Genomic DNA, 20,265 nt, shown 5'->3' on the forward strand with positions numbered 1-20,265 from the left:
AAGGCGACCCACCCCTATAGGAGATAAACGTCCAATCCTAGGGGGAGCATATGAAGCAAAAAATAGAGTAGCACAGTATAGAATAATGCTGTAAGTTTAAGTGCCAAATCAATACTTACAAAAGATAAAGTCCATGTGGCTCTGTAGTAGCATATTGTACAGTTAGGGACTACACTCCCCCTTTGTAAGTAAGCAGCTCGTGATACCGGAAACCAGGATTATAGAGTAACAATGTATTAGTATACTGTTAAAAACATATAAATAAAATAGGGAACAATATCCACATATAATACCGGAACGCGTTTCACTATGATTTGTAGCTTCCTCAGCCGGATATGGTTGAGAGAGATAGATATAGATACACGAACACACAAACATTTGTGTTTGTCTTTCCGACTTAGAACAATTTTAAAGGAACACTATAGGGTCAGGAATACAAACACTTAGGTGTCCCTAAGCAGTAATGAAAATACGGTCTTTTCTTTAACCCCTTAACGCCGTTACGACGTACCATGCCGTCACGCATTAAATGGGTTTTAAAGCCGTTGCGACGGCATGGTACGCCGTAACGGCTTAAGCCCCCAAGAAGAGAGGTGTACTTACCTCCGCCGCGATCCTCTGCTGGGGGGCTGCCTGAGAGCCCAGGCAGCCCCGTTCCGGCAAATGAGGCCCCCGGGGGCCATGTGATCGCTCTCAAAGAGCGATCACATGGCCCCCTATAGCTAGCTATGGATCTGCCAGCAGGAGGACGGTTTGAAATATCAGACAGTCGCCCTGCTGGTAGGAGGTGTAAAAAAAATAAAATAAACATGTTTAAAAATAAATTAAATATATTTATATACATATATATATATGTAACGTCATACAAAGTGTATTTTAATATTAATATAAGTACATATATTAATATTAAAATACACTTAGAATGACGTTACATATATATAATATGTATATATATTATATATAATAGATGTACATATATATAAATACGTTTAATTAAAATAATAAATAAATAAAATAATAAAATAAATAAAATATTAAAACAAAATTTAATATAAATTATATATGCATATGTAATTTCATTCTAACTGTATTTTGTTGTTATATATATATATATCAGTAACAAAATACACTTAGAATGACATTCTATATATATCTATCTATATATAAAATACAAATAACCGCAAATATATATATATATATATATATATATATATATATATAGAGAGATAAATACATATAATTACATAAAAGATTACATTAGTATACACGTAGAATTTAAATACCTATAAATGCATATATATTAAAATTCTACGTGTATATTTAAATAATCTTTTAACGTAATTATGTGATTTGATTAATTAAAATTTGATTGACATGCCTGACAACACAGGGAGAAAGTGCAGAGAATTTAATTCGCAAGCACTATATTTGACCCTGTAACTCTCCAAGACACCATAAAACCTGTACATGTTTTACTTGGGAGACTTCGCTGAACTCAAATATTAGTGTTTCAAACTGGTAAATTGTATTACAACGATGATATTTTAAGTAAAAGTGACGTTTTTCGCATTTTTTACAAGCGAACGGCACTTTTATGGTCTATATTATTGTTGTAATATGTTTTACTGTTTTAAAACACTAATATTTGTGTTTAGTGAAGTCTCCCGAGAATAACAGTACCCCCATGTACAGGTTTTATGGTGTTTTGGAAAGTTAGAGAGTCACATATAAGGCTTGCATTTCATTTTTTTCACATTGAAATTTGCCAGATTGGTTTTGTTGCCTTTGAGAGCGTATGGTAGCCCAGGAATGAGAATTACCCCCATGATGGCATACCATTTGCAAAAGTAGACAACCCGAGGTATTGCAAGTGGGGTATGTCCAGTCTTTCTTAGTAGCCACTTAGTCACAAACACTGGCCAAATATTAGTTTTTTGCTTTTTTCACAAAAACAAATATGAACGCTAACTTTGGCCAGTGTTTGTGACTAAGTGGCTACTAAAAAAGACTAAACATACCCCACTTTCAATACCTTGGCTTGTCTACTTTTTCAAATGCTATGCCATTATGGGGGTAATGCTCATTCCTGGGCTACCACACCGTCTCAAAGGTAACATTACTAATCTGGAAAATTTCTATTTGAAAATGGAATGTTCTATATTTGACCCTGTAACTTTCCAAAACAACATAAAACCTATTAATGGGGGGTTCTGTTGTACTCGTGAGACATCGCTGATTACAAATATGTGCATTTTTTTGCAGTAAAACCTAACAGTGTTATGACATTCACAGTTAAAATGTCAGACGGAAATGCAAATGTAAAAAAAAATCTTATTTTCTCACATTTTTTTAAATTGTATTCATAATAAATTATGTTCCATATATGAATAGTTAATGATAGATTAAAGCCCTGTTTCTCCTGAACAAAATGATATATAATAAGTATGGGTGCATATAATTTGAAAGAGGGGAACTACGGGTGAACAGACATATAGAGCAAATTCCAGTTTTTGTTTACGTTTTGTTTTGATCAGAACGTGCACTATTGACTCCGTCCTGAAGGGGTTAAAAAATACAGCAAAAAGCCTGCATAGACTGACTATACTCACCATAACAACTACAATAAGCTGTAGTTGTTCTGGTAACTCTAGTGTCTCTTTAAGCTATAGGGTTGGGAGACAGGGAGAGATTTATCATCAACAATGCAAGCGCAAATGGTCACCTGCAATAGTGGAATACTTTTATTAATAAGAAAGTATAGACCGCAGGAGAGAACGGTCGCACGTGCAGGTCGCTCCGAGCAACAAACGGAGAAAATCTAATATTACCCTACCCCACCACCCCTTCAAAACGACTGCAAGTCACAACAACGATACATGGGGCGTAAGGGGAAAAAAACAATACCAAACAAGCCTGCCCCGGGGCTCACGATCGGGGAGATGTGGAGCCACGCACGAGGCGCCAGTGAAGCCAACATGGCGGCGCTGCATGGCGGCTGCTCCGACTTCTCGGAAGACATGTCTGAGGACTTGGAGGAGGAAGACCAGCCGCCTCCCACCCCGGTACAACGGGCAAAACGGAGCGGCACAGGACCGGGCTCAGAGCCGGTAACCACAGCAGCCCTAAAGGCGATGTTTGCGGACCTCCAAAAGCACATCCACGAGGATGTTATGGCGATACGCGCAGACCTGAAAGGCCTGACAGGCCGCATCACGAAGCTGGAGGGAACCTCACACTCCCAAGCCCAGGACATTGCTGCGCTACAACAAACAGTGCAGAATCTACAATCGCAGACCCTACAACAAGAACGCCGCATGGCGGCTCAAGAGGACTTCAGGCGCAGGCTCAATCTAAAGGTGAGGGGGGTACCTGAGGGGATACCGAACGCTGAGCTGCCGAAAGTTATGGGGCGCGTAATAACAGCAATACTACCGCACAGACAGGGCAAGCCGATCACCCCAGAGGAAACCTTCAGAGTCCCCAAACCACTGAGGGCCCCGGCCACCGGCACAAGAGACGTAATAGTCACTTTCCGCAGCAACAGGGACAAAGTGGCGGTCCTCTCAGCCCTCCGGGGCAAAACCCCCTTCAGCTTCGAAACCATGGACCTGGCCTTCTTTACAGACCTATCCAGCGGCACCCTCGCATGGCGGAGGTCGCTGCGCCCCCTCACCTCCATGCTACAACAGCACAAGATCGCATACCGCTGGCGGTCCTCCCGAACCCTGATAGTAACGGAGGGGACCAACACACACACCGTCCAAGACATCCAAGACGCCCCAGCCATACTGCGAGCTCTGGGCTTGCCGCAAGATCCTCTCCCCCAAGAGGGGCCACCCAACAACACTTCCCCAACCCACACCTGGGACCCGACAAGGGTCACTCCATTCATACCACACGGCTCTACGCCGATCTCCTACGCGGCAGTCACCACTTAAGGCTACCCGACAGATGAGACAGAAGGGCAGGTTGCCCATTAGCCCTTTTGGCAAGCCAAACAAATGTGACCCCGCTGTTATGAAGACGGTACCCTCGAATTTATTGCCTAACCCACTTCCAAGTGTTAGCCACCGCCCTGGTTGATGAGTCCGCAACTACAATAGACGGAGGCAGATAGAGACCATGGAGAAACTACTATTGACTATGTTGCTTCAGTACAACAGTGGCCACACGGACCCGAAGCAGGACTCTCGGCCGACCCCACGCCTCCTTATAGCAAATAGACTGACCTCGGAAAAGAACCCGAATGTGACAGCCTACCTCCTGAGTCAAGAGACTGGCAGGGACATAACCCGCTCTTCCCTCTCAGACATGCACAGCCAGTTTGGACAGCTGAAACGGACTAGAAAGGCCCCCCGTTTGAACTGTGATGGTGACCTGCAGCAGAGACTTGCCGCTGATGTGGACAGATATGGCTGGATCCGACACCACACCAATACGTGGGAATGCAGGGTTTGGGGATATCAAAATGTTAGTTATACAAAAATGTTAGTTAGGAACTGTACTATACTATTTGCATCAACTCCACTTTAATGCTGGCGCTAGATAAGCTTGTTACTAAGCTTGGGATATAGACAGCCTGAAATCAAGTTCAATATAGGCATGTTATGTCGATCACACTGTTATTACCATAGGGCTGGAGTTAGGCCCCTGATTAACTCTTAAAGGCTGACAGATACACACATAGGCCCTGCCATACCCTTCAAAATATTACTGCCTCCACTAGCCTATCTGCCCTCAATACTGGGCCTGATATCACTCTAGCTTAAACAAGCCAGAACTGCACAGACCCAAAGCGTGCACGCAATCTTAACTAAGACTCTCCCTGGCCAAAAACAAACCGTCTGACACACACTATTCCTGCTCATCATCTCCGGTCTAAGGTTTTTATTATTAATTATCTGCATTTTACTTGTACTCGTTGGAATATATGTCCAAAGAGGCTCTCAGCCGCAGCACCGCTGCAATCCCCACATAATGGAAACACTCAACCACCCCTTTTGAGCCTCTGGTAAGGGGTATTGGCTGAAGAACTCTGACTCCCTCGCGCCTCCCCTGCTGCCTGGTACACGGACTGATCTGTGACAAACCTTAAGTAAACTTTACCAGTACCGATCCAGCCTGTGGTTATAATTGTTACCTCATACCATAGATAGTACTCTTAACTTGTTAACTACTTGGATGTGTTCAGACCACCTTTACTATGCACGATTCCGCGACACCTAAAGTTTTGATCATTAATCCTGTTAGCGTAGTACTCGTTTTACTTGCAAATGTTAGCAATGCAGTTTTAGGTGTTGTGTTTTATATATTTCTATGATATCTCACGCTACACTTGAACACCCACCCTGCACGACATACGCATGCGCCTAGCACTTCCATAGCGCTATGTTTAGCGGTACAACCATCCTAGCAAGTACCATGCAATACAGCGACACAGACCACAATGGCCTATACGGTACCCTGGTACCCATTGCAGCGATCACACGCCACCCCACGCCACTCCTGCACTATTCTTTAGACCACGTGACTGGCCAAGCAATGCACTAGAGCAAACTCACGAGATCTATATGTGAGGACGATAAAGCAATTGTTATATGTTTATACCTTTCTCACTTGTCTAGAGCTTCTCCTAGGCTAGCTAAGCATTATATGCTCATTCACTCTAGACATGACTAAACAGCATGTCATATTTAGCGTTTACTTAATTAACAAGCTACTGTACCAATAGTCTATACTTTTATTTTGTGACTTAAGCCTCAGTCCATATCCTGTGTGCAAAGCATGTCACTCTTATTCATTGCTATTAAGTGTACCACAAGACCTGCAAATCACATTATAAGCATTAATGTACTTTTTATAACATTTAATCTAATGTTTAACCCCTGTTTCTTTAAACTGTAAGCTTATTGTCTACACACGTGAAATCACCTGTAGGACCTCTAATGTTTTAGCATGTTAATTACCGGATCTTATGATCCTTAGCCTGTATTTTCTAACTACTGTTTTAACGACAAAAAAATTTAAAAATTGAGGCACCGTAATTCAGGAAATGTCATTTAACCTTGCTGTACCGATCCTATAATGTAATTCATTTGCACGTTCCCCCCAATTTCTCTTATGTATCCCATCTTATTTGCCTCTAATAAAAGAAAGATTGACAAAAAAAAAAAAAAAAATAAGAAAGTATAGCGATGCACAAAAAAAAAAAAAAGGGAAGAAGGAGTGCTAACAAAATACTGTATTCAGTATATAATGGTGCTTTGTTGCGAACAAAGTCCTGTAGAAGTAGCTTGAACACTTTGGCATCTTGTTACCATATGTTCAGAGACGGATGAAGCTTGCCTCCTGGAAGGGGTACATCACTTGCTTCAAACCACCTTTTTTTTAGACTCAATTTCAACTACTTAGATAACACTGCATTTAGTGCAGGAATGGCCCTTCTTCGACATCCATATTCATTAAGGGAGAACATATGGTATTCACCATGGTAACAGACTAAGGGTTCTGTAAAACAAAAAATTTAAAAAAAAAAATTCTGAGGCAAACTTCTAAAGATGAAAAATCTGCATCAGGGACATTAAGTTAAATTACGGTACATAGTGACGGCTCCATTTACTAAACTTTGCCCTGGAATTGCTTTTCCACAATTCCCAGTGTCCATAGAACATTCTGCATCAGAATATTAGTAATATTGTGTGAAGTTTTATGTCAGAATGTTCAAAATGTCTGCCTGTTGAATGCACCTGTAGAGACAGAGCACGTGCCATGCATATTGAATGAGAAATGCATTATTTTTAATGACTAGTGGGAGGGCAGTAATAACACATGCCTGTTGCATTATCGAATTGATTTTCCTGCAATGTGCATAAAACGTGTGCCTATTGAGGGAGTTTTGTATTTAATTGTAGTGTGACATTACATAAGGTTTGACATGTGCTCTTATTGCAATCAAATGGGTCTTACTTTATATCCTTTTATGCTAAACGCATAAGTATAGTATTACTGCGTTTTGTCTTTTTATTTGTCTTATAAAATAATTCATTAAAAAGTCTAAATATTAATAAAATTATAAAAAAAAAAAAAAAAAAAAAAACTATTGTCCCCACCCAAAGAAAATTAAATAAAGCCCTACCTACCCCCTCTCACCCTAAAAATAGTGAGGGGGTAGACAATAAAACTAAATAACTGTAAATAAATTTAAAAAAATAAACAAAACACTCTTATTGGTTTGATTCCAAGCCAACCAATCAGAGTGCTGTGACAGGTAAATGTAGATGTGTTTTTTTTTTTTATTTACAGTTATTGGAGGGTGTTTTTACACTTAGCCACCACCCGTCGCCCATGGGTGGGGGCAGGGAAAGACAATAGGCCCCCCCCTATTGTCATTTAGGGCCCCAACCCGCCGCTCATGGGGGGGACGACGGCTGTATTTATATTTTTTTAAACAGTGAAAAGCCACAGGCTGCTCACTGTTTAGTACATATGCCCCTACTCACCGCATAGCAAGTAGGGGCATTCAGGAGATTTCAATCTCCCTTATGCCAATATGGGGGGTCATATTGACCCCCACAGAGTGAGGGAGGACATGGGGGGCTTAGGAAGTGGCAGGGAGCTCCCTCGCTTCTCTCTTTACATATGTGCGCCGGTAGCTCCCTCCTTGTAATAAACTGAACAAAAAACAAAACAAAACCGGTATTGAGTGTTTGTTTGTTCGTCTGACATTTCAATTAATTCGTCTTTCTCACGAATGGATGAAATTCCCGCAGCGAATGCCCAAAATGTTTAACTGGGCATGCGCTGGAATTTCACAGCGCTATCTAGTGTGGGCAGATGACGTGTCCCGCAGGGCCTTCGTCTACCCACACAAAGATGGTGGCGCCCAGGACCTAGGTCCGGGCACAAAATGTTCGGCCAAGGGCATCCTGAATTTTCGGGTTCGGTCCAGAATTTTCATTTCGGTGCATCCCTAGTTGATCCACATCTCTCATTCTATCCCCAGAACTGCTGTTTTTACACAGAAAGAAATGACCCCCTGAGATCTGGTATTGCTGGTCTTCCATAGCTTTCTAAGGGAAAATTAGCGTGTCTGGACAGAACAAGAAATGCAAATTGTAAGCTAGAATCGATGCACTAGAAAAACAGCTGAGAACATTATTTTCTAATTTTTCATATTCTGTCCTAAAAGTTTGCAATGCTCTATTTACCATGGGTCTAGCCATGGACAAAGGCAGATGCGTTTGAAACTTTAAACCTACCAAAATACAGCTTTCAAAAAAAGATGGTCAATAAAAGCTGGTTGAGCTGAGTGTCTGATATCAGGTATCTTTCCACAGAACAGTAGTGCGTCCACCACACAACCTGTCCCGTAACCGAAGATATGAATCCAGTTACTCACTGGGAAAACAAATACAAAAAGAGAAGTCCTGCGCTTAGTCCCATTACTACTGGGCCAGCAGCAACGACTACAATACACATCAGCCCCAATATATAGTAAAAACCAAAGAAAAGAAAATGTTACCTGCGCTTTCTCCTTAATCCCTATGTATATTTAGACAAATGGAGGTCATTTAGTTGCTCCAATGGCCATTGGAGGGAATGCCCGCCTGCCAACGTCAAGGCAGACCCCCCTAAGCGGGTCCTAACACTGACCCTTCAGCCTGCTTCCTTGAGCTTCTGGCAAAGATATCTCTAATGAGACAGAAAGGGGTATTTTTTATATATACACCCCTATACTTATTAACCCTTAATAGGGAACACATGGGATGGGCAGCAGCATTGTAACCAGGCTGTGTGATACAACGTAAATACAAATACAAAAAGAGAAGTCCTGCGCTTAGTCCCATTACTACTGGGCCAGCAGCAACGACTACAATACACATCAGCCCCAATATATAGTAAAAACCAAAGAAAAGAAAATGTTACCTGCGCTTTCTCCTTAATCCCTATGTATATTTAGACAAATGGAGGTCATTTAGTTGCTCCAATGGCCATTCCCTCCAATGGCCATTGGAGCAACTAAATGACCTCCATTTGTCTAAATATACATAGGGATTAAGGAGAAAGCGCAGGTAACATTTTCTTTTCTTTGGTTTTTACTCACTGGGAAAGAATGGACAGGAAGTTCCTCTCCGATATCTACTTAACATGGAGATTCGGATTAGTCAGAATTTCAACAAATTCTGTGTCATTTTAAATCTTAAAGTTTCTAATCGGACTTTGGCCGAAATTATTCAGAACCAAAAGTAACTGGAATGTATCAATTTAGAAGAATGGAAACATTTTCAACATACACAAGTTTAATAGCCACTGCCACTTAACACCAGCTTGGAATCACTCATTTGCAGTTTGAGAGTTTTTTTTTTTGGGGGGGGGGGTGGTGGTTTAAAGGGACACAATGGACACCTTCCCCTCCTCTCACCCCGATCATTTCAGACTTCCCACAGCAATTTACAGATTGGTTTGAACAATTTAAAAAAAATCAAAACCATACCAATTTGCAAGAACAAAATGTTTTGTTGTGCACAAGTCTAATATCCAATAATGCAGTGCCCTAAATTCCAGATTCAGAGAGTGTCACATCACAGACCACAAAAACCAAGAAAAAACCCAAGAAAAAGCTGCGTCAATAGTTCCCAAATATTTTTGGACCATTACATATCAATTAGGGAAAGATTTCTAAGGCACATCTAATTTTATTATCATCAACAAATATGGCAGCTTGCGGAGGTGGCAAAATTACAATATCTTCATAATGGCATTGCTTCAAGTTGCACATATATGGTCCTTCCTTCAAAACCAATTCAACAAGCAGAATTGGTTATGCTGTTTACATTATCTATTTAACGTCTTATACAGATTCCAAACATGGTTTGAGAGAGTAAATTATTTGAAGGTTCAGCATTCTGCAATAGAAATGTAGTTTGTTTAGGTTTCTTCACTAGAAAAAATAAAATAACAATAAGCAGCAAATTGTCAAGCAAGAAGTCTTTCAGCCAAGGACAAACAATCCTCCTATAGAGATACACAGCCATGAGATTTTAAAACTGCTTCTCACCAGCTGTCCTAACAGCATCAAAATTAAAGCAGCATCTTGACAGCAGTACATTTCAACAGGATTGCATCCTTATTGTGTACTTACGATAACACAGAAGCAAAACCAACCCTTTTAGTTATCTATGGAAACTGAAGACATGGTGGTTGTCAAGTGAACACAAAATTCAAGGACATCAATACAAAATGTTCACAATAGAAAAGCATATCATGTCAAAGAAAGAGAGTCTATGATAACTATAAAACCATAGCTGCAATAAAACAAACGTTACCGGACCATATATGCAAGTAAATTCACACACGTAATTCAACATGTTCTCACACATTGGGAAGCTGGCAGGACATATGAGAGGTGTAAAATGTTACGGAGATGGAATAATTGTGCAAACTGGTCCAGTATTAATGCCAAGGTACACATTTAGGAAAAGTCCAATTGCATGTGTAATTATAAAAAATGGCACTTTTGTTTAGCTCTGTCATGAAAGCAACCCAGGATCTCACAAGAGAAAGAACTACTATAGGCATCAAGACTACTTCATCTCAATGAAGTAATCTGGGTGCAGGAACTTACCGTCCATTCTGATTTTTTTAGTCCTGAAATGTAAAACATTGCCATTTTGTAGATATGGCAATGTTTTCATTGCAGGGCAAAACACACATCCAGTGGCTGTCTTCCTGCCAGCAGTTAGAGACTGCTCCCAATACTACAATTAAGGCAGACTATCATGTGACATTCGACTTCCACACACATTGCATGAGGATGTATAATATCCTCTAATGCCTACAAAAGGGAAGCATTGGATTTAATGCTACCCCATGAGGCCTACGATAAGCATTTGTTTGTATAATTGCCAGCTCTTACGCTTATTGGGCCCAATGCTTCTCTATGGGAAGCATTGAATTGGATGAGAAAACAGCCTCCAAGAAGTGTCATGGGATGTGAAGCAGACTGTTGCACAGAGTGAGACTGTGCTAGAAAAAGTGTACGTAAAGCTTTTTTTTTTGTTTATTAAACTTTGGGGGTTGGCGGGGGCTCTTTGAATCAAAAAACGGAGTAGAACACTATTAAATTAGAAATACATGATTGTATTCCTAACGCTATATTGTTCGTTTAAAGAGCTATAGTTTTCAAATATGCAATTCAGAATTCTAAACATATTCTTGGACGAAGAGCAAGCCATGTTGTTCTCTTCAGTTGGATTTTCCATTATTCACTCTTTAGTGAACAAACTACGTTTTATTTTTAACCTTACAAAGAGGCACTGGAAGCACTGAAGTGGATATGGTCCCATGGCACCATCCCACTGTTCAGTGTCACACTTCAAATGAATAAAGGATGTGTATATTTTACCCCCATGTCAATGCTTATGTTAGCAAATGCCTTCAGGTCAAAAAATGAGTAAGACATTCCATCTGGCAAAAGGACCAATCTTTTATATCAGCATTTCGGCTCCTTTTTCTTATCAATTAACTCTACAGTCCCCGTTTCTCTGCATTTTATTATGTACAGCAGAAACAAAATTGCAAATGCTGAACCATCACCTTGGACAAATTCTAAACACCAGTTTAAGCGCACACTAACCGAAAGTATCCTCAAAACAGACATGAATTTCAAAGAAGGAAAAAACGTGTACAGTATGCCCCCTGAACCATACATTCTTCATACTGTATGTGGTTATGGTTTTTAGAGGCCATTTAAAAATGTAAGCAAACAAGAAACTGTTCATCCCTATCTGGTTTGAGGTATGCATACATTTTTCCTAAAACACTAAATCACAGAAATATCACCATGTCCGTATCACTGACATAAACTAAACAGAAAAAACTCATATCTATGAAATACGGCAACATATATGATCTATAAAGAAGAGACACTCCTAGCTGGATTAGACATTCTGTAAACATTCAGTGCTGGAATGGCCATAACTCACATGATCTCAAGATTTTCAGATTGAAAATTGCAGGTACAAAAACATTTAGGCTCAAAATGGTGCAATTCGTATAATCTCTGATATTAGTCAAATGGCATTGTTAAATAATTTCACTCAGCAAACCTCATATGGCTTGCAATCCTCCAACACATTTCTACTGATACAGTTAGGTACATTTATATTGAATACAGCGTTATTCACTTTAGTGAGACTTGAATGTGAAGGCCAAAGTAAGTTTTCTGGCTCTGCTACTTTGCTCTTAAATTTAAAATTGACTTTGAACTTTCAATTTAGTGAATAACTCTGATTGTATCCAACAATCAGGTACCAGCACATATTTGGGTACTACTTAAATTAGGCAGACTATTCTTATATTACATACGGACATACTGCTTCAGCAAAGGGAGCCTTTGAACAACTAAATCCAAATTTTTTTTCTTTGTAAAGCATTGCTGTTCACCTTTATGTTGTTACTGATGCATTAATACAGCAGTGACCGGACAGCTTATCAACGCTGGAAAATAATGTGGCGATGACTACAATATTTAATTACATACTGTCATTCAACCACTAATTCTAAATAGAACAAAAAAAAAAAAAAAGTAACCCGTGCACTATCCCAAATCTCTATGCACATTTAAATAACTTTCATCTAAAAGGCAAAAAATCTCTAATGTGACAGAAAGGGATATTCTTATAAACCCATACACACTTGTTTAATTTAATGGGATAAACATGGAGTAGTCAGCAACATGTAATTTACCATTTGAGTACAGTATATATCTTTACGTATTCTTACCTCTCAAATTAGGGGCTGATAGACATACGGCAAAAAAGATTGCACCAGAGATGTCAGTGGAAAGCAGTGTCCCTGCTGTGGTAGAAGATCAGGAGCCCATCTCTAGCCAGGTGTGTGCCATTCAGTCCTGGAAGGTGCTGTCCACTGCAGGGAGAGAAATGCACAAAGGTCAGTTAAAGGGAACAAAAATGGGTCAAAAATTAGCAAAGTACATATGGAATGTGATACATAGATAGATGGATAGATAGGGATGTCTCCAACATGATCTGAGAGTGGGTGCTGTCCAAACATGGGATAACTGCCAGCTGTTGTATAACTACAACTCCCAGAATGCTTTACGCTAACACCTGTTGGACTACAACTCTCACAATGCTCAGTCAGCCCAGGGCTGTGCTGCACCCACCTTTACCTATCCCTGAATATAACCACTCCCAGGACTCCGAGACCCTGGTGTAACTAATGAGGGCGGAGGAGGATTCCCTCTGACTGGCCCGCGGGCCGGCCAGGTGAGAGGTGGAGCGAGCACCCCGACAGCCAATGAAAAGTCATCACACAACCCAGCGCAAAGGGAGGGGCGCCGAGCCGCGCGCCAGAGACCGACCAATAGGAGGGCAGTATCCAGGGCACCGCAGCTCGCGGCCACCTCGGTCAGCCAGGAGCAGGCAGGGCGGCAGCCAATCAGCGCCCGCCGGTCAAAATTTCCTCACACCGAATCCTGCGCGCGAGCGATGGCCGGAGGAGGCGCTCTCACCTGCTATATACCGGCTCTGAGGTGATACCCCGACACGGAGCCCGGCGGGGGGGATACAGGCAGCAGTCGCTGGGAATAGCGCAGTAGCGATGCTGTTACACAGTGTCAATGTGTTCTCCTCCTGGTCCGCTATTCCGCGCATGCGCCTCGCGCTGGCATCCTGTACCCGTGCCTGCCTGGCTCTGTTTGCATGGCGACGTCAGAGGGAGAGCCCCAGGGAGAGCGCGTCATCCGTGTCGTGAGGCTCCGCCCACAAGGTGACTGACTGGGCGTGGCTTGGGAGTGACGTCAAACTCTGCCTTCTCGCGAAATGTCAGTATGGTGATGGACAGTGTGCAATTCTGAGTGAGCTCCCACAGCCACTCTCATCATCATCCACTCACTCACAGCCACTCTCATCATCATCATCCACTCACAGCCACTCTCATCATCATCATCCACTCACTCACAGCCACTCTCATCATCATCATCATCCACTCACTCACAGCCACTCCTCCTCCTCCTCCTCATCCACTCACTCACAGCCACTCCTCCTCATCATCATCCACTCACTCACAGCCACTCCTCCTCCTCATCATCCACTCACTCACAGCCACTCCTCCTCCTCATCATCCACTCACTCACAGCCACTCTCATTATCATCCACTCACTCACAGCCACTCTCATCATCATCCACTCACTCACAGCCACTCTCATCATCATCCACTCACTCACAGCCACTCTCATCATCATCCACTCACTCACAGCCACTCCTCATCATCATCCACTCACTCACAGCCACTCCTCCTCATCATCCACTCACTCACAGCCACTCCTCATCCACTCACTCACAGCCACTCCTCATCATCATCATCCACTCACTCACAGCCACTCCTCCTCCTCCTCATCATCCACTCACTCACAGCCACTCCTCCTCCTCCTCATCATCCACTCACTCACAGCCACTCCTCCTCCTCCTCATCATCCACTCCCTCACAGCCACTCCTCCTCATCATCCACTCACTCACAGCCACTCCTCCTCATCATCATCCACTCCCTCACAGCCACTCCTCCTCATCATCCACTCACTCACAGCCACTCCTCCTCATCATCATCCACTCACTCACAGCCACTCCTCCTCATCATCATCCACTCACTCACAGCCACTCTCATTATCATCATAGAAACATAGACTGTGACGGCAGATAAGAACCATTCGGCCCATCTAGTCTGCCCAATTTTCTAAATACTTTCATTACTCCCTGGCCTTATCTTATAGTTAGGATAGCCTTATGCCTATCCCACGCATGCTTAAACTCCTTTACTGTGTTAACCTCTACCACTTCAGCTGGAAGGCTATTCCATGCATCCAGTACCCTCTCAGTAAAGTAATACTTCCTGATATTATTTTTAAACCTTTGTCCCTCTAATTTAAGGCTAGGTCCTCTTGTTGTGGTAGTTTTTCTTCTTTTAAATATAGTCTCCTCCTTTACTGTGTTGATTCCCTTTATGTATTTAAATACATGTAATCATATCCCCCCCCTGTCTCGTCTTACCTCCAAGCTATACATGTTAAGTTCCTTTAACCTTTCCTGGTAAATTTTATCCTGAAATCCATTAACCAGTTTAGTAGCCCTTCTCTGAACTCTCTCTAAAAATCGTGAACACATTCTCTGGTTACCCAAATAGGTGATTCCTATTTCATCTACTTCAGTTGGGATAGATCCTGTGAACCATAAGATATGGACAGTGTACTGCTAGTGTATTAGCCCATTGAGCTAACCTAATGCATCACTCACAGCCACTCTCATCATCATCATCCACTCACTCACAGCCACTCTCATCATCCACCACTCACAGCCACTCTCATCATCATTATTGTTGTTATATAGCGCCAACAAATTCCGCAGCGCTTTACAGTGGGTGTATGAACAAACAAGTTGGACACACAGGAACAGAGGGGTTGAGGGCAGTGGTGTAGTTTGGATTTGTGCTGCCCTAGGCACGACTAAATTCGAGCACCCCCAAAATCAAAATTTGTCCCTCCCAATTCGTGTCAAGGACACTTTTTTGACTGACAGACACATGCCCTCATTGATACATGCACTGATATACACTCACTGACAGACAGTCATTGGCACACACAGTTTAACCAACACACACGTTGACTGACAGTTACACTCACTCTCAGATACACATAAAATGACATGCACACACTGACACACACTCACAGACACACACTGACAGTTACACTCACTCACAGTAAGGTGGACAGCCCCAGAACAGAGGCAAACAAGGCATTTGTCTGGAAACTTAGGGTGGCGTTTTTTGGCACCCCCCTGAAAGTGCCGCCCTAGGCAAATGCCTTGTGGTAAATACATCCCTGGTTGAGGGTACTGCTCAATGAGCATACATGGTAGAGGAAGTGGGGTAAAGTGACACAAAAGGTAAGGATAGTATTAGACTAATAACAGTTGCAAGAGAGGAATCAGTCGGGAGCTCTTAACAGTTTAATTGATACGCTTTTATGAAGATGTGGGTTTTTAATGATTTTTTTTTGAAGGAGTGGAGACTGGGTGAGCATCTAACGGAGGAGAGACGTGAGTTCCACAGAAACTGTGCAGCCCTGGAGAAGCCAGCAGAGCGTAAGGGCCTAGATGGGACATACTTGTGTATTAGGGAGGATAGATAGCTGGGAGAAGCATTATGTAGAGATTTGAAAGTAAGAACCAGAATTTTAAATTGAGCCCTATATCTTACAGGAAGCTAATGTAGGGACTGACAGAAGGGTGAGGTGCGGGCGGACAGGAAGATGAGCCTTGCCGTCGCATTCATTATGGACTGTAACGGCACAAGTTGGGAGCACGTAAGACCACTGAGAAGCGGATTACAGTAGTCAAGGCGAGAAAGGACAGTGGAATGGACCAGCACCTAAGTCGCATCTGGCGTTAAGTAGGGTCGGATGCGCACAATGTTTTTGAGATGGAAGCGGCAGGATTTGACGATAGTCAAAGAGAACACCTAGGCAGCGAGCCTGCGTGGATGAGCTTATGGTAGCACCGTTGACTTGGATGGAGACAGACACAGGAGTAGCAACACTTGAGGGAGGAAAGACCAGAATTTCAGTTTTGGTCAAGTTGAGTTTAAGGAAGTGGGCAGCCATCCAGTTAGAAATAGCAGAGAGGCAGTCAGAGACACTAGTCAAGAGGGATGGGGAGAAATCAGGAGAGGACAGATAGATTTGAGTGTCATCCGCATAGAAATGATATTGGAAGCCAAAGGAGCTAATGAATTCACCAAGGGAGGCAGTATAGATGGAGAACATTAGGGGACCAAGGATTGAACTTTGGGGAATACCAACAGAGAGGAGTTGAGGAGAAGCAGAGTCAGAGAAAGAAACACTGAAAGAGCACTGGGAGAGGTTTGGAGGAGCACCAGGTGAGAGTAATATCTTGTAGACTGATATTGCGGAGGATGAGAAGAAGCTGTTGATGATCAATAGTGTCAAAAGCCGCAGAAAAGTCAAGGAGAATTAGGATAGAGTAGTGACTACGAGATTTTGCAGCGAGTGCTTAGCGTGGAAACCAGACTGAATCGGGTCTAGGAGAGAATTGGACTCGAGGAAGTCTGTCAATCTCGCATTCGCAACTCTTTCAAAGATCTTGGATGCAAAAGGCAGTAGCGAGATAGGACGGTAATTGGACAGGGAGTTAGGGTCAAGGTTGGGCTTCTTTAGAATTGGGGTTACAGTTGCATGTTTGAAGGGCGATGGAAATATGCCAGAGGAGAGAGAGAGAGACTGAGAATTTTAGTGAGAGGTTGTCACGGGTGGTGGTACGGAAACCGGGACCCCAAGTGCCTGATGATAATGAAGGGAGTCTCAGCGTGGAAATGGACTATCAGGGCCTAGTGCAGGGTAACCACACGCCCCCTGGTGTTGAGCACCAGCGTTTATGCGGCCACATACCAGGGCCCTGATGCAGCTACTGCGGATCCCAAGAGCTAGAAGCTTGATATGCAGACCTCCCAGGAACTGGATAGGGGGGCTCTGCAGCAGAAATGTATCCAGTACAGAAACAAGGCAAGACTAGAACAGGACAAGACTGGAAGAACCCAGAACCGGAGCAGGACAGAAAGCAGAACCCAGAACATGTACACAAGACTTAAGGGCAAACATGAACAGGGCAGGACAGGACTGTACATGAACTAGGAATACAAGACAAAATAAAACAAGACAAGAGATACAAGGCAAAACAAGAGAAGACATAATTAAGTGCTATATATGTAAAACTATGGGGATTTAGCTGCACTATATGATCATACACCACACAAGCCCGCCACAACGTCAACACACCCCACATTCGGCAGGTCCTACTCTAACTGCCTAATGTCTGCTAAATGAAACATAATAAAACACACACAGCACTTACCTGCAAAGGAATGAGCAGAGGAAATGTAACCACTGCTGCAGGACCAGACTGAAACAAAAAGGATTAATGGGAAAGGAAAGGGTGTAGCAACAAAAAAGAAACATTTAAAGGAATCCAGGAGACTGGGAATTCCAGGAACGGAATAAAGGAATTAACCCAGAAAAAACAGCATAAAGAAAACCAGACATGGAATCAAAAACCAGAAAAACCAAGGAAATCTAAACAATAATTGTAAAAAGAGTACTGGATACCAGAAGCCAAGGCCAGACATCTCCACAGAACAGGACAGGATGTGACAGAGGTAGAGAAAGAGAAGAAGACAGAGTACGGATGAGATTCAAGGGAATTAGATCTAGGGAGCAGGTGGTGGGGCGGGAGGACTGGAGCAGAGCAGAAACCTCTTCCATTGTAGCAGGTGCGAATGAACATAGAACAGCAGAGGGAGTGAGGTTAGGGGAAGTATTTTAAGGGGAAGAAGAAAGATGAGAGATCTCTTCCCTGATTGTATATTCCCTCTCAGATGGTAATATAGATTTGTCCCAGGACCAATGAAGAATAAGAAGACTGGATTTGTCCCAGGACCAGCTGAGAGGATTTGTCCCAGGACCAATGAAGAATGAGAAGACTGGGAACACCCACAGCACTGATTAATTGGACATTGGGACTAGCCCTATTTAAAGGGATTGTATTAAGGGGGGAGTAGGATGCATGATTTTACTGCTTGTAAGATTGTATGTGGTTATTTTTTATTGCGGTCCCTGATGAAGTTCATGTTTTGAACGAAACGCGTAGGACCTAATACCGCATTTCTAAATTTGATCTTAATGGTGTTTATTTCACCTTTTATATAATAAAAATATTTGGAGTTTGATCCTATTCGGAGTCCCGCGTACCTTTCAGCTATTCCATATTGGAAAGGAGATTACTAGCCCCCCATACCATCAGGGGAGGCACCCTATGAGCGCTTTTATCTACATCATCTCGTGAGTGCATTTATTATTAGCGCAAGACATATTGTATTTACTGTATCACACCATTGTGCTTTTTTTGTATGTTCTCTTTATAGAATTTACAGCCGTATCCCGATTTGGTTGTGTTTTTTTGTATTTGTAAAGATCGTTTGTTGTGGATAACGGTCCCGGGAGGCTGCACATTAACTGAAGCTAAGTAATTCTATACTACCTTGTGGTGTTTACATTTGTTGGTTCTTTTGTTTGAAGTGAGTTGCAAAGTCTGAGGCGGTCAAGTTAGTAGGTGGAGGAGGAACAATAGGGCGAAGAAGAGAGTTAAATGTGTGAAATAGTCGTTTGGGTTCGCGGGAGAGTGTGGTTATGAGGGTATTGAAGTAATTTACTTTTGCAGAGGAAAGAGCAAAGCTGTATGAGTGCAGCATAAATTTATAGTGGAGAAAGTCAGACGCACAGTGAGACTTTCTCCAACAGCGTTCAGCAGTTCTGGAGCATTTTTGGAGTTATCGAGTCAGCTTGGTGTACCAAGGTTGTTGTTGGGGGCGCCTGCTACATTTAAATGTAGGAGGTGCCATGATGTCTAGTTGAGAGGAGAGGGTGGAATTGTAGAAGGAGGTTGCAGAGCTAGGACAGGTGAGGTTTGAGATATGTAAAATGAGAGTTTGGAGATCAGTGAAAAATGCTTTAGGTCAAGATATTGGAGGTTTCTGTGAGATTGATGTTCAGACGGTGGTGTCAATTGGGTCTTAGGTATGCCGATGTCAAAAGTCAGCAGACGGTGGTCATCCACTCACAGCCACTCTTATAATCCATTCACAGCCACTCTCATCATCATCATCCGCTCACTCGCAGCCACTCATTACTCACAGCCACTCTTATCATCCAATCACAGCCACTCTCAACTTCATCCACTCACTCACAGCCACTGTTATCATCATCCGTTCACAGCCACTCTTGTCATCATCCACTGCCTCATCCACATCCACTCACAGCCACATATACTCACACCTCACGCAGCCTCAGCCACACTTCTAGCGAAATGACAGTATGGTGATGGACAGTGAGCAATGCTGAGCGAGCTCCCAAGGTCACTCTTATCATCATCCACTCACTCACAGCCACTCTTATCATCATCCAATCTCAACTTCATCCACTCACTCACAGCTACCCTTATCATCATCCATTCACCCTCAGCCACATTCACTATCAGCCACATACACTCACACCTCACGCAGTCTCCGCCACACTCACCCTGATCCACATCCACCCTCAGCCACATCTACTCACCGCCTCATCCACTAAACTACTATTTTTAGTCAGCTGAAATATTGCTGGCAACATTCAGCCTAAAATA

At 42.6% G+C, this 20,265-nt stretch overlaps 1 protein-coding gene across 4 annotated transcripts in view; it reads right to left on the minus strand.

Moving 5' to 3' along the window:
* TMEM184B (transmembrane protein 184B) overlaps positions 1-13,647 on the minus strand; it is an 86,981-nt gene extending 73,334 nt beyond the window's left edge. For 3 of the 4 annotated variants that reach the window (XM_063426440.1, XM_063426438.1, XM_063426441.1), the window contains exons 1-2: positions 13,535-13,647; positions 12,784-12,927 (exon numbers count right to left, since the gene is read on the minus strand). The gene's annotated coding sequence lies outside the window, so the exon portion shown is untranslated. Of the gene's footprint in view, positions 1-12,783; positions 12,928-13,186; positions 13,258-13,534 lie in introns of those variants that run through there. The other variant, XM_063426439.1, reaches the window with a different exon arrangement.
* Positions 13,648-20,265: the final 6,618 nt, after the last annotated feature.

This window comes from Pelobates fuscus, chromosome 7 (genome assembly GCF_036172605.1).
Source record: "Pelobates fuscus isolate aPelFus1 chromosome 7, aPelFus1.pri, whole genome shotgun sequence".
Classification (NCBI taxonomy): domain Eukaryota; kingdom Metazoa; phylum Chordata; class Amphibia; order Anura; family Pelobatidae; genus Pelobates; species Pelobates fuscus.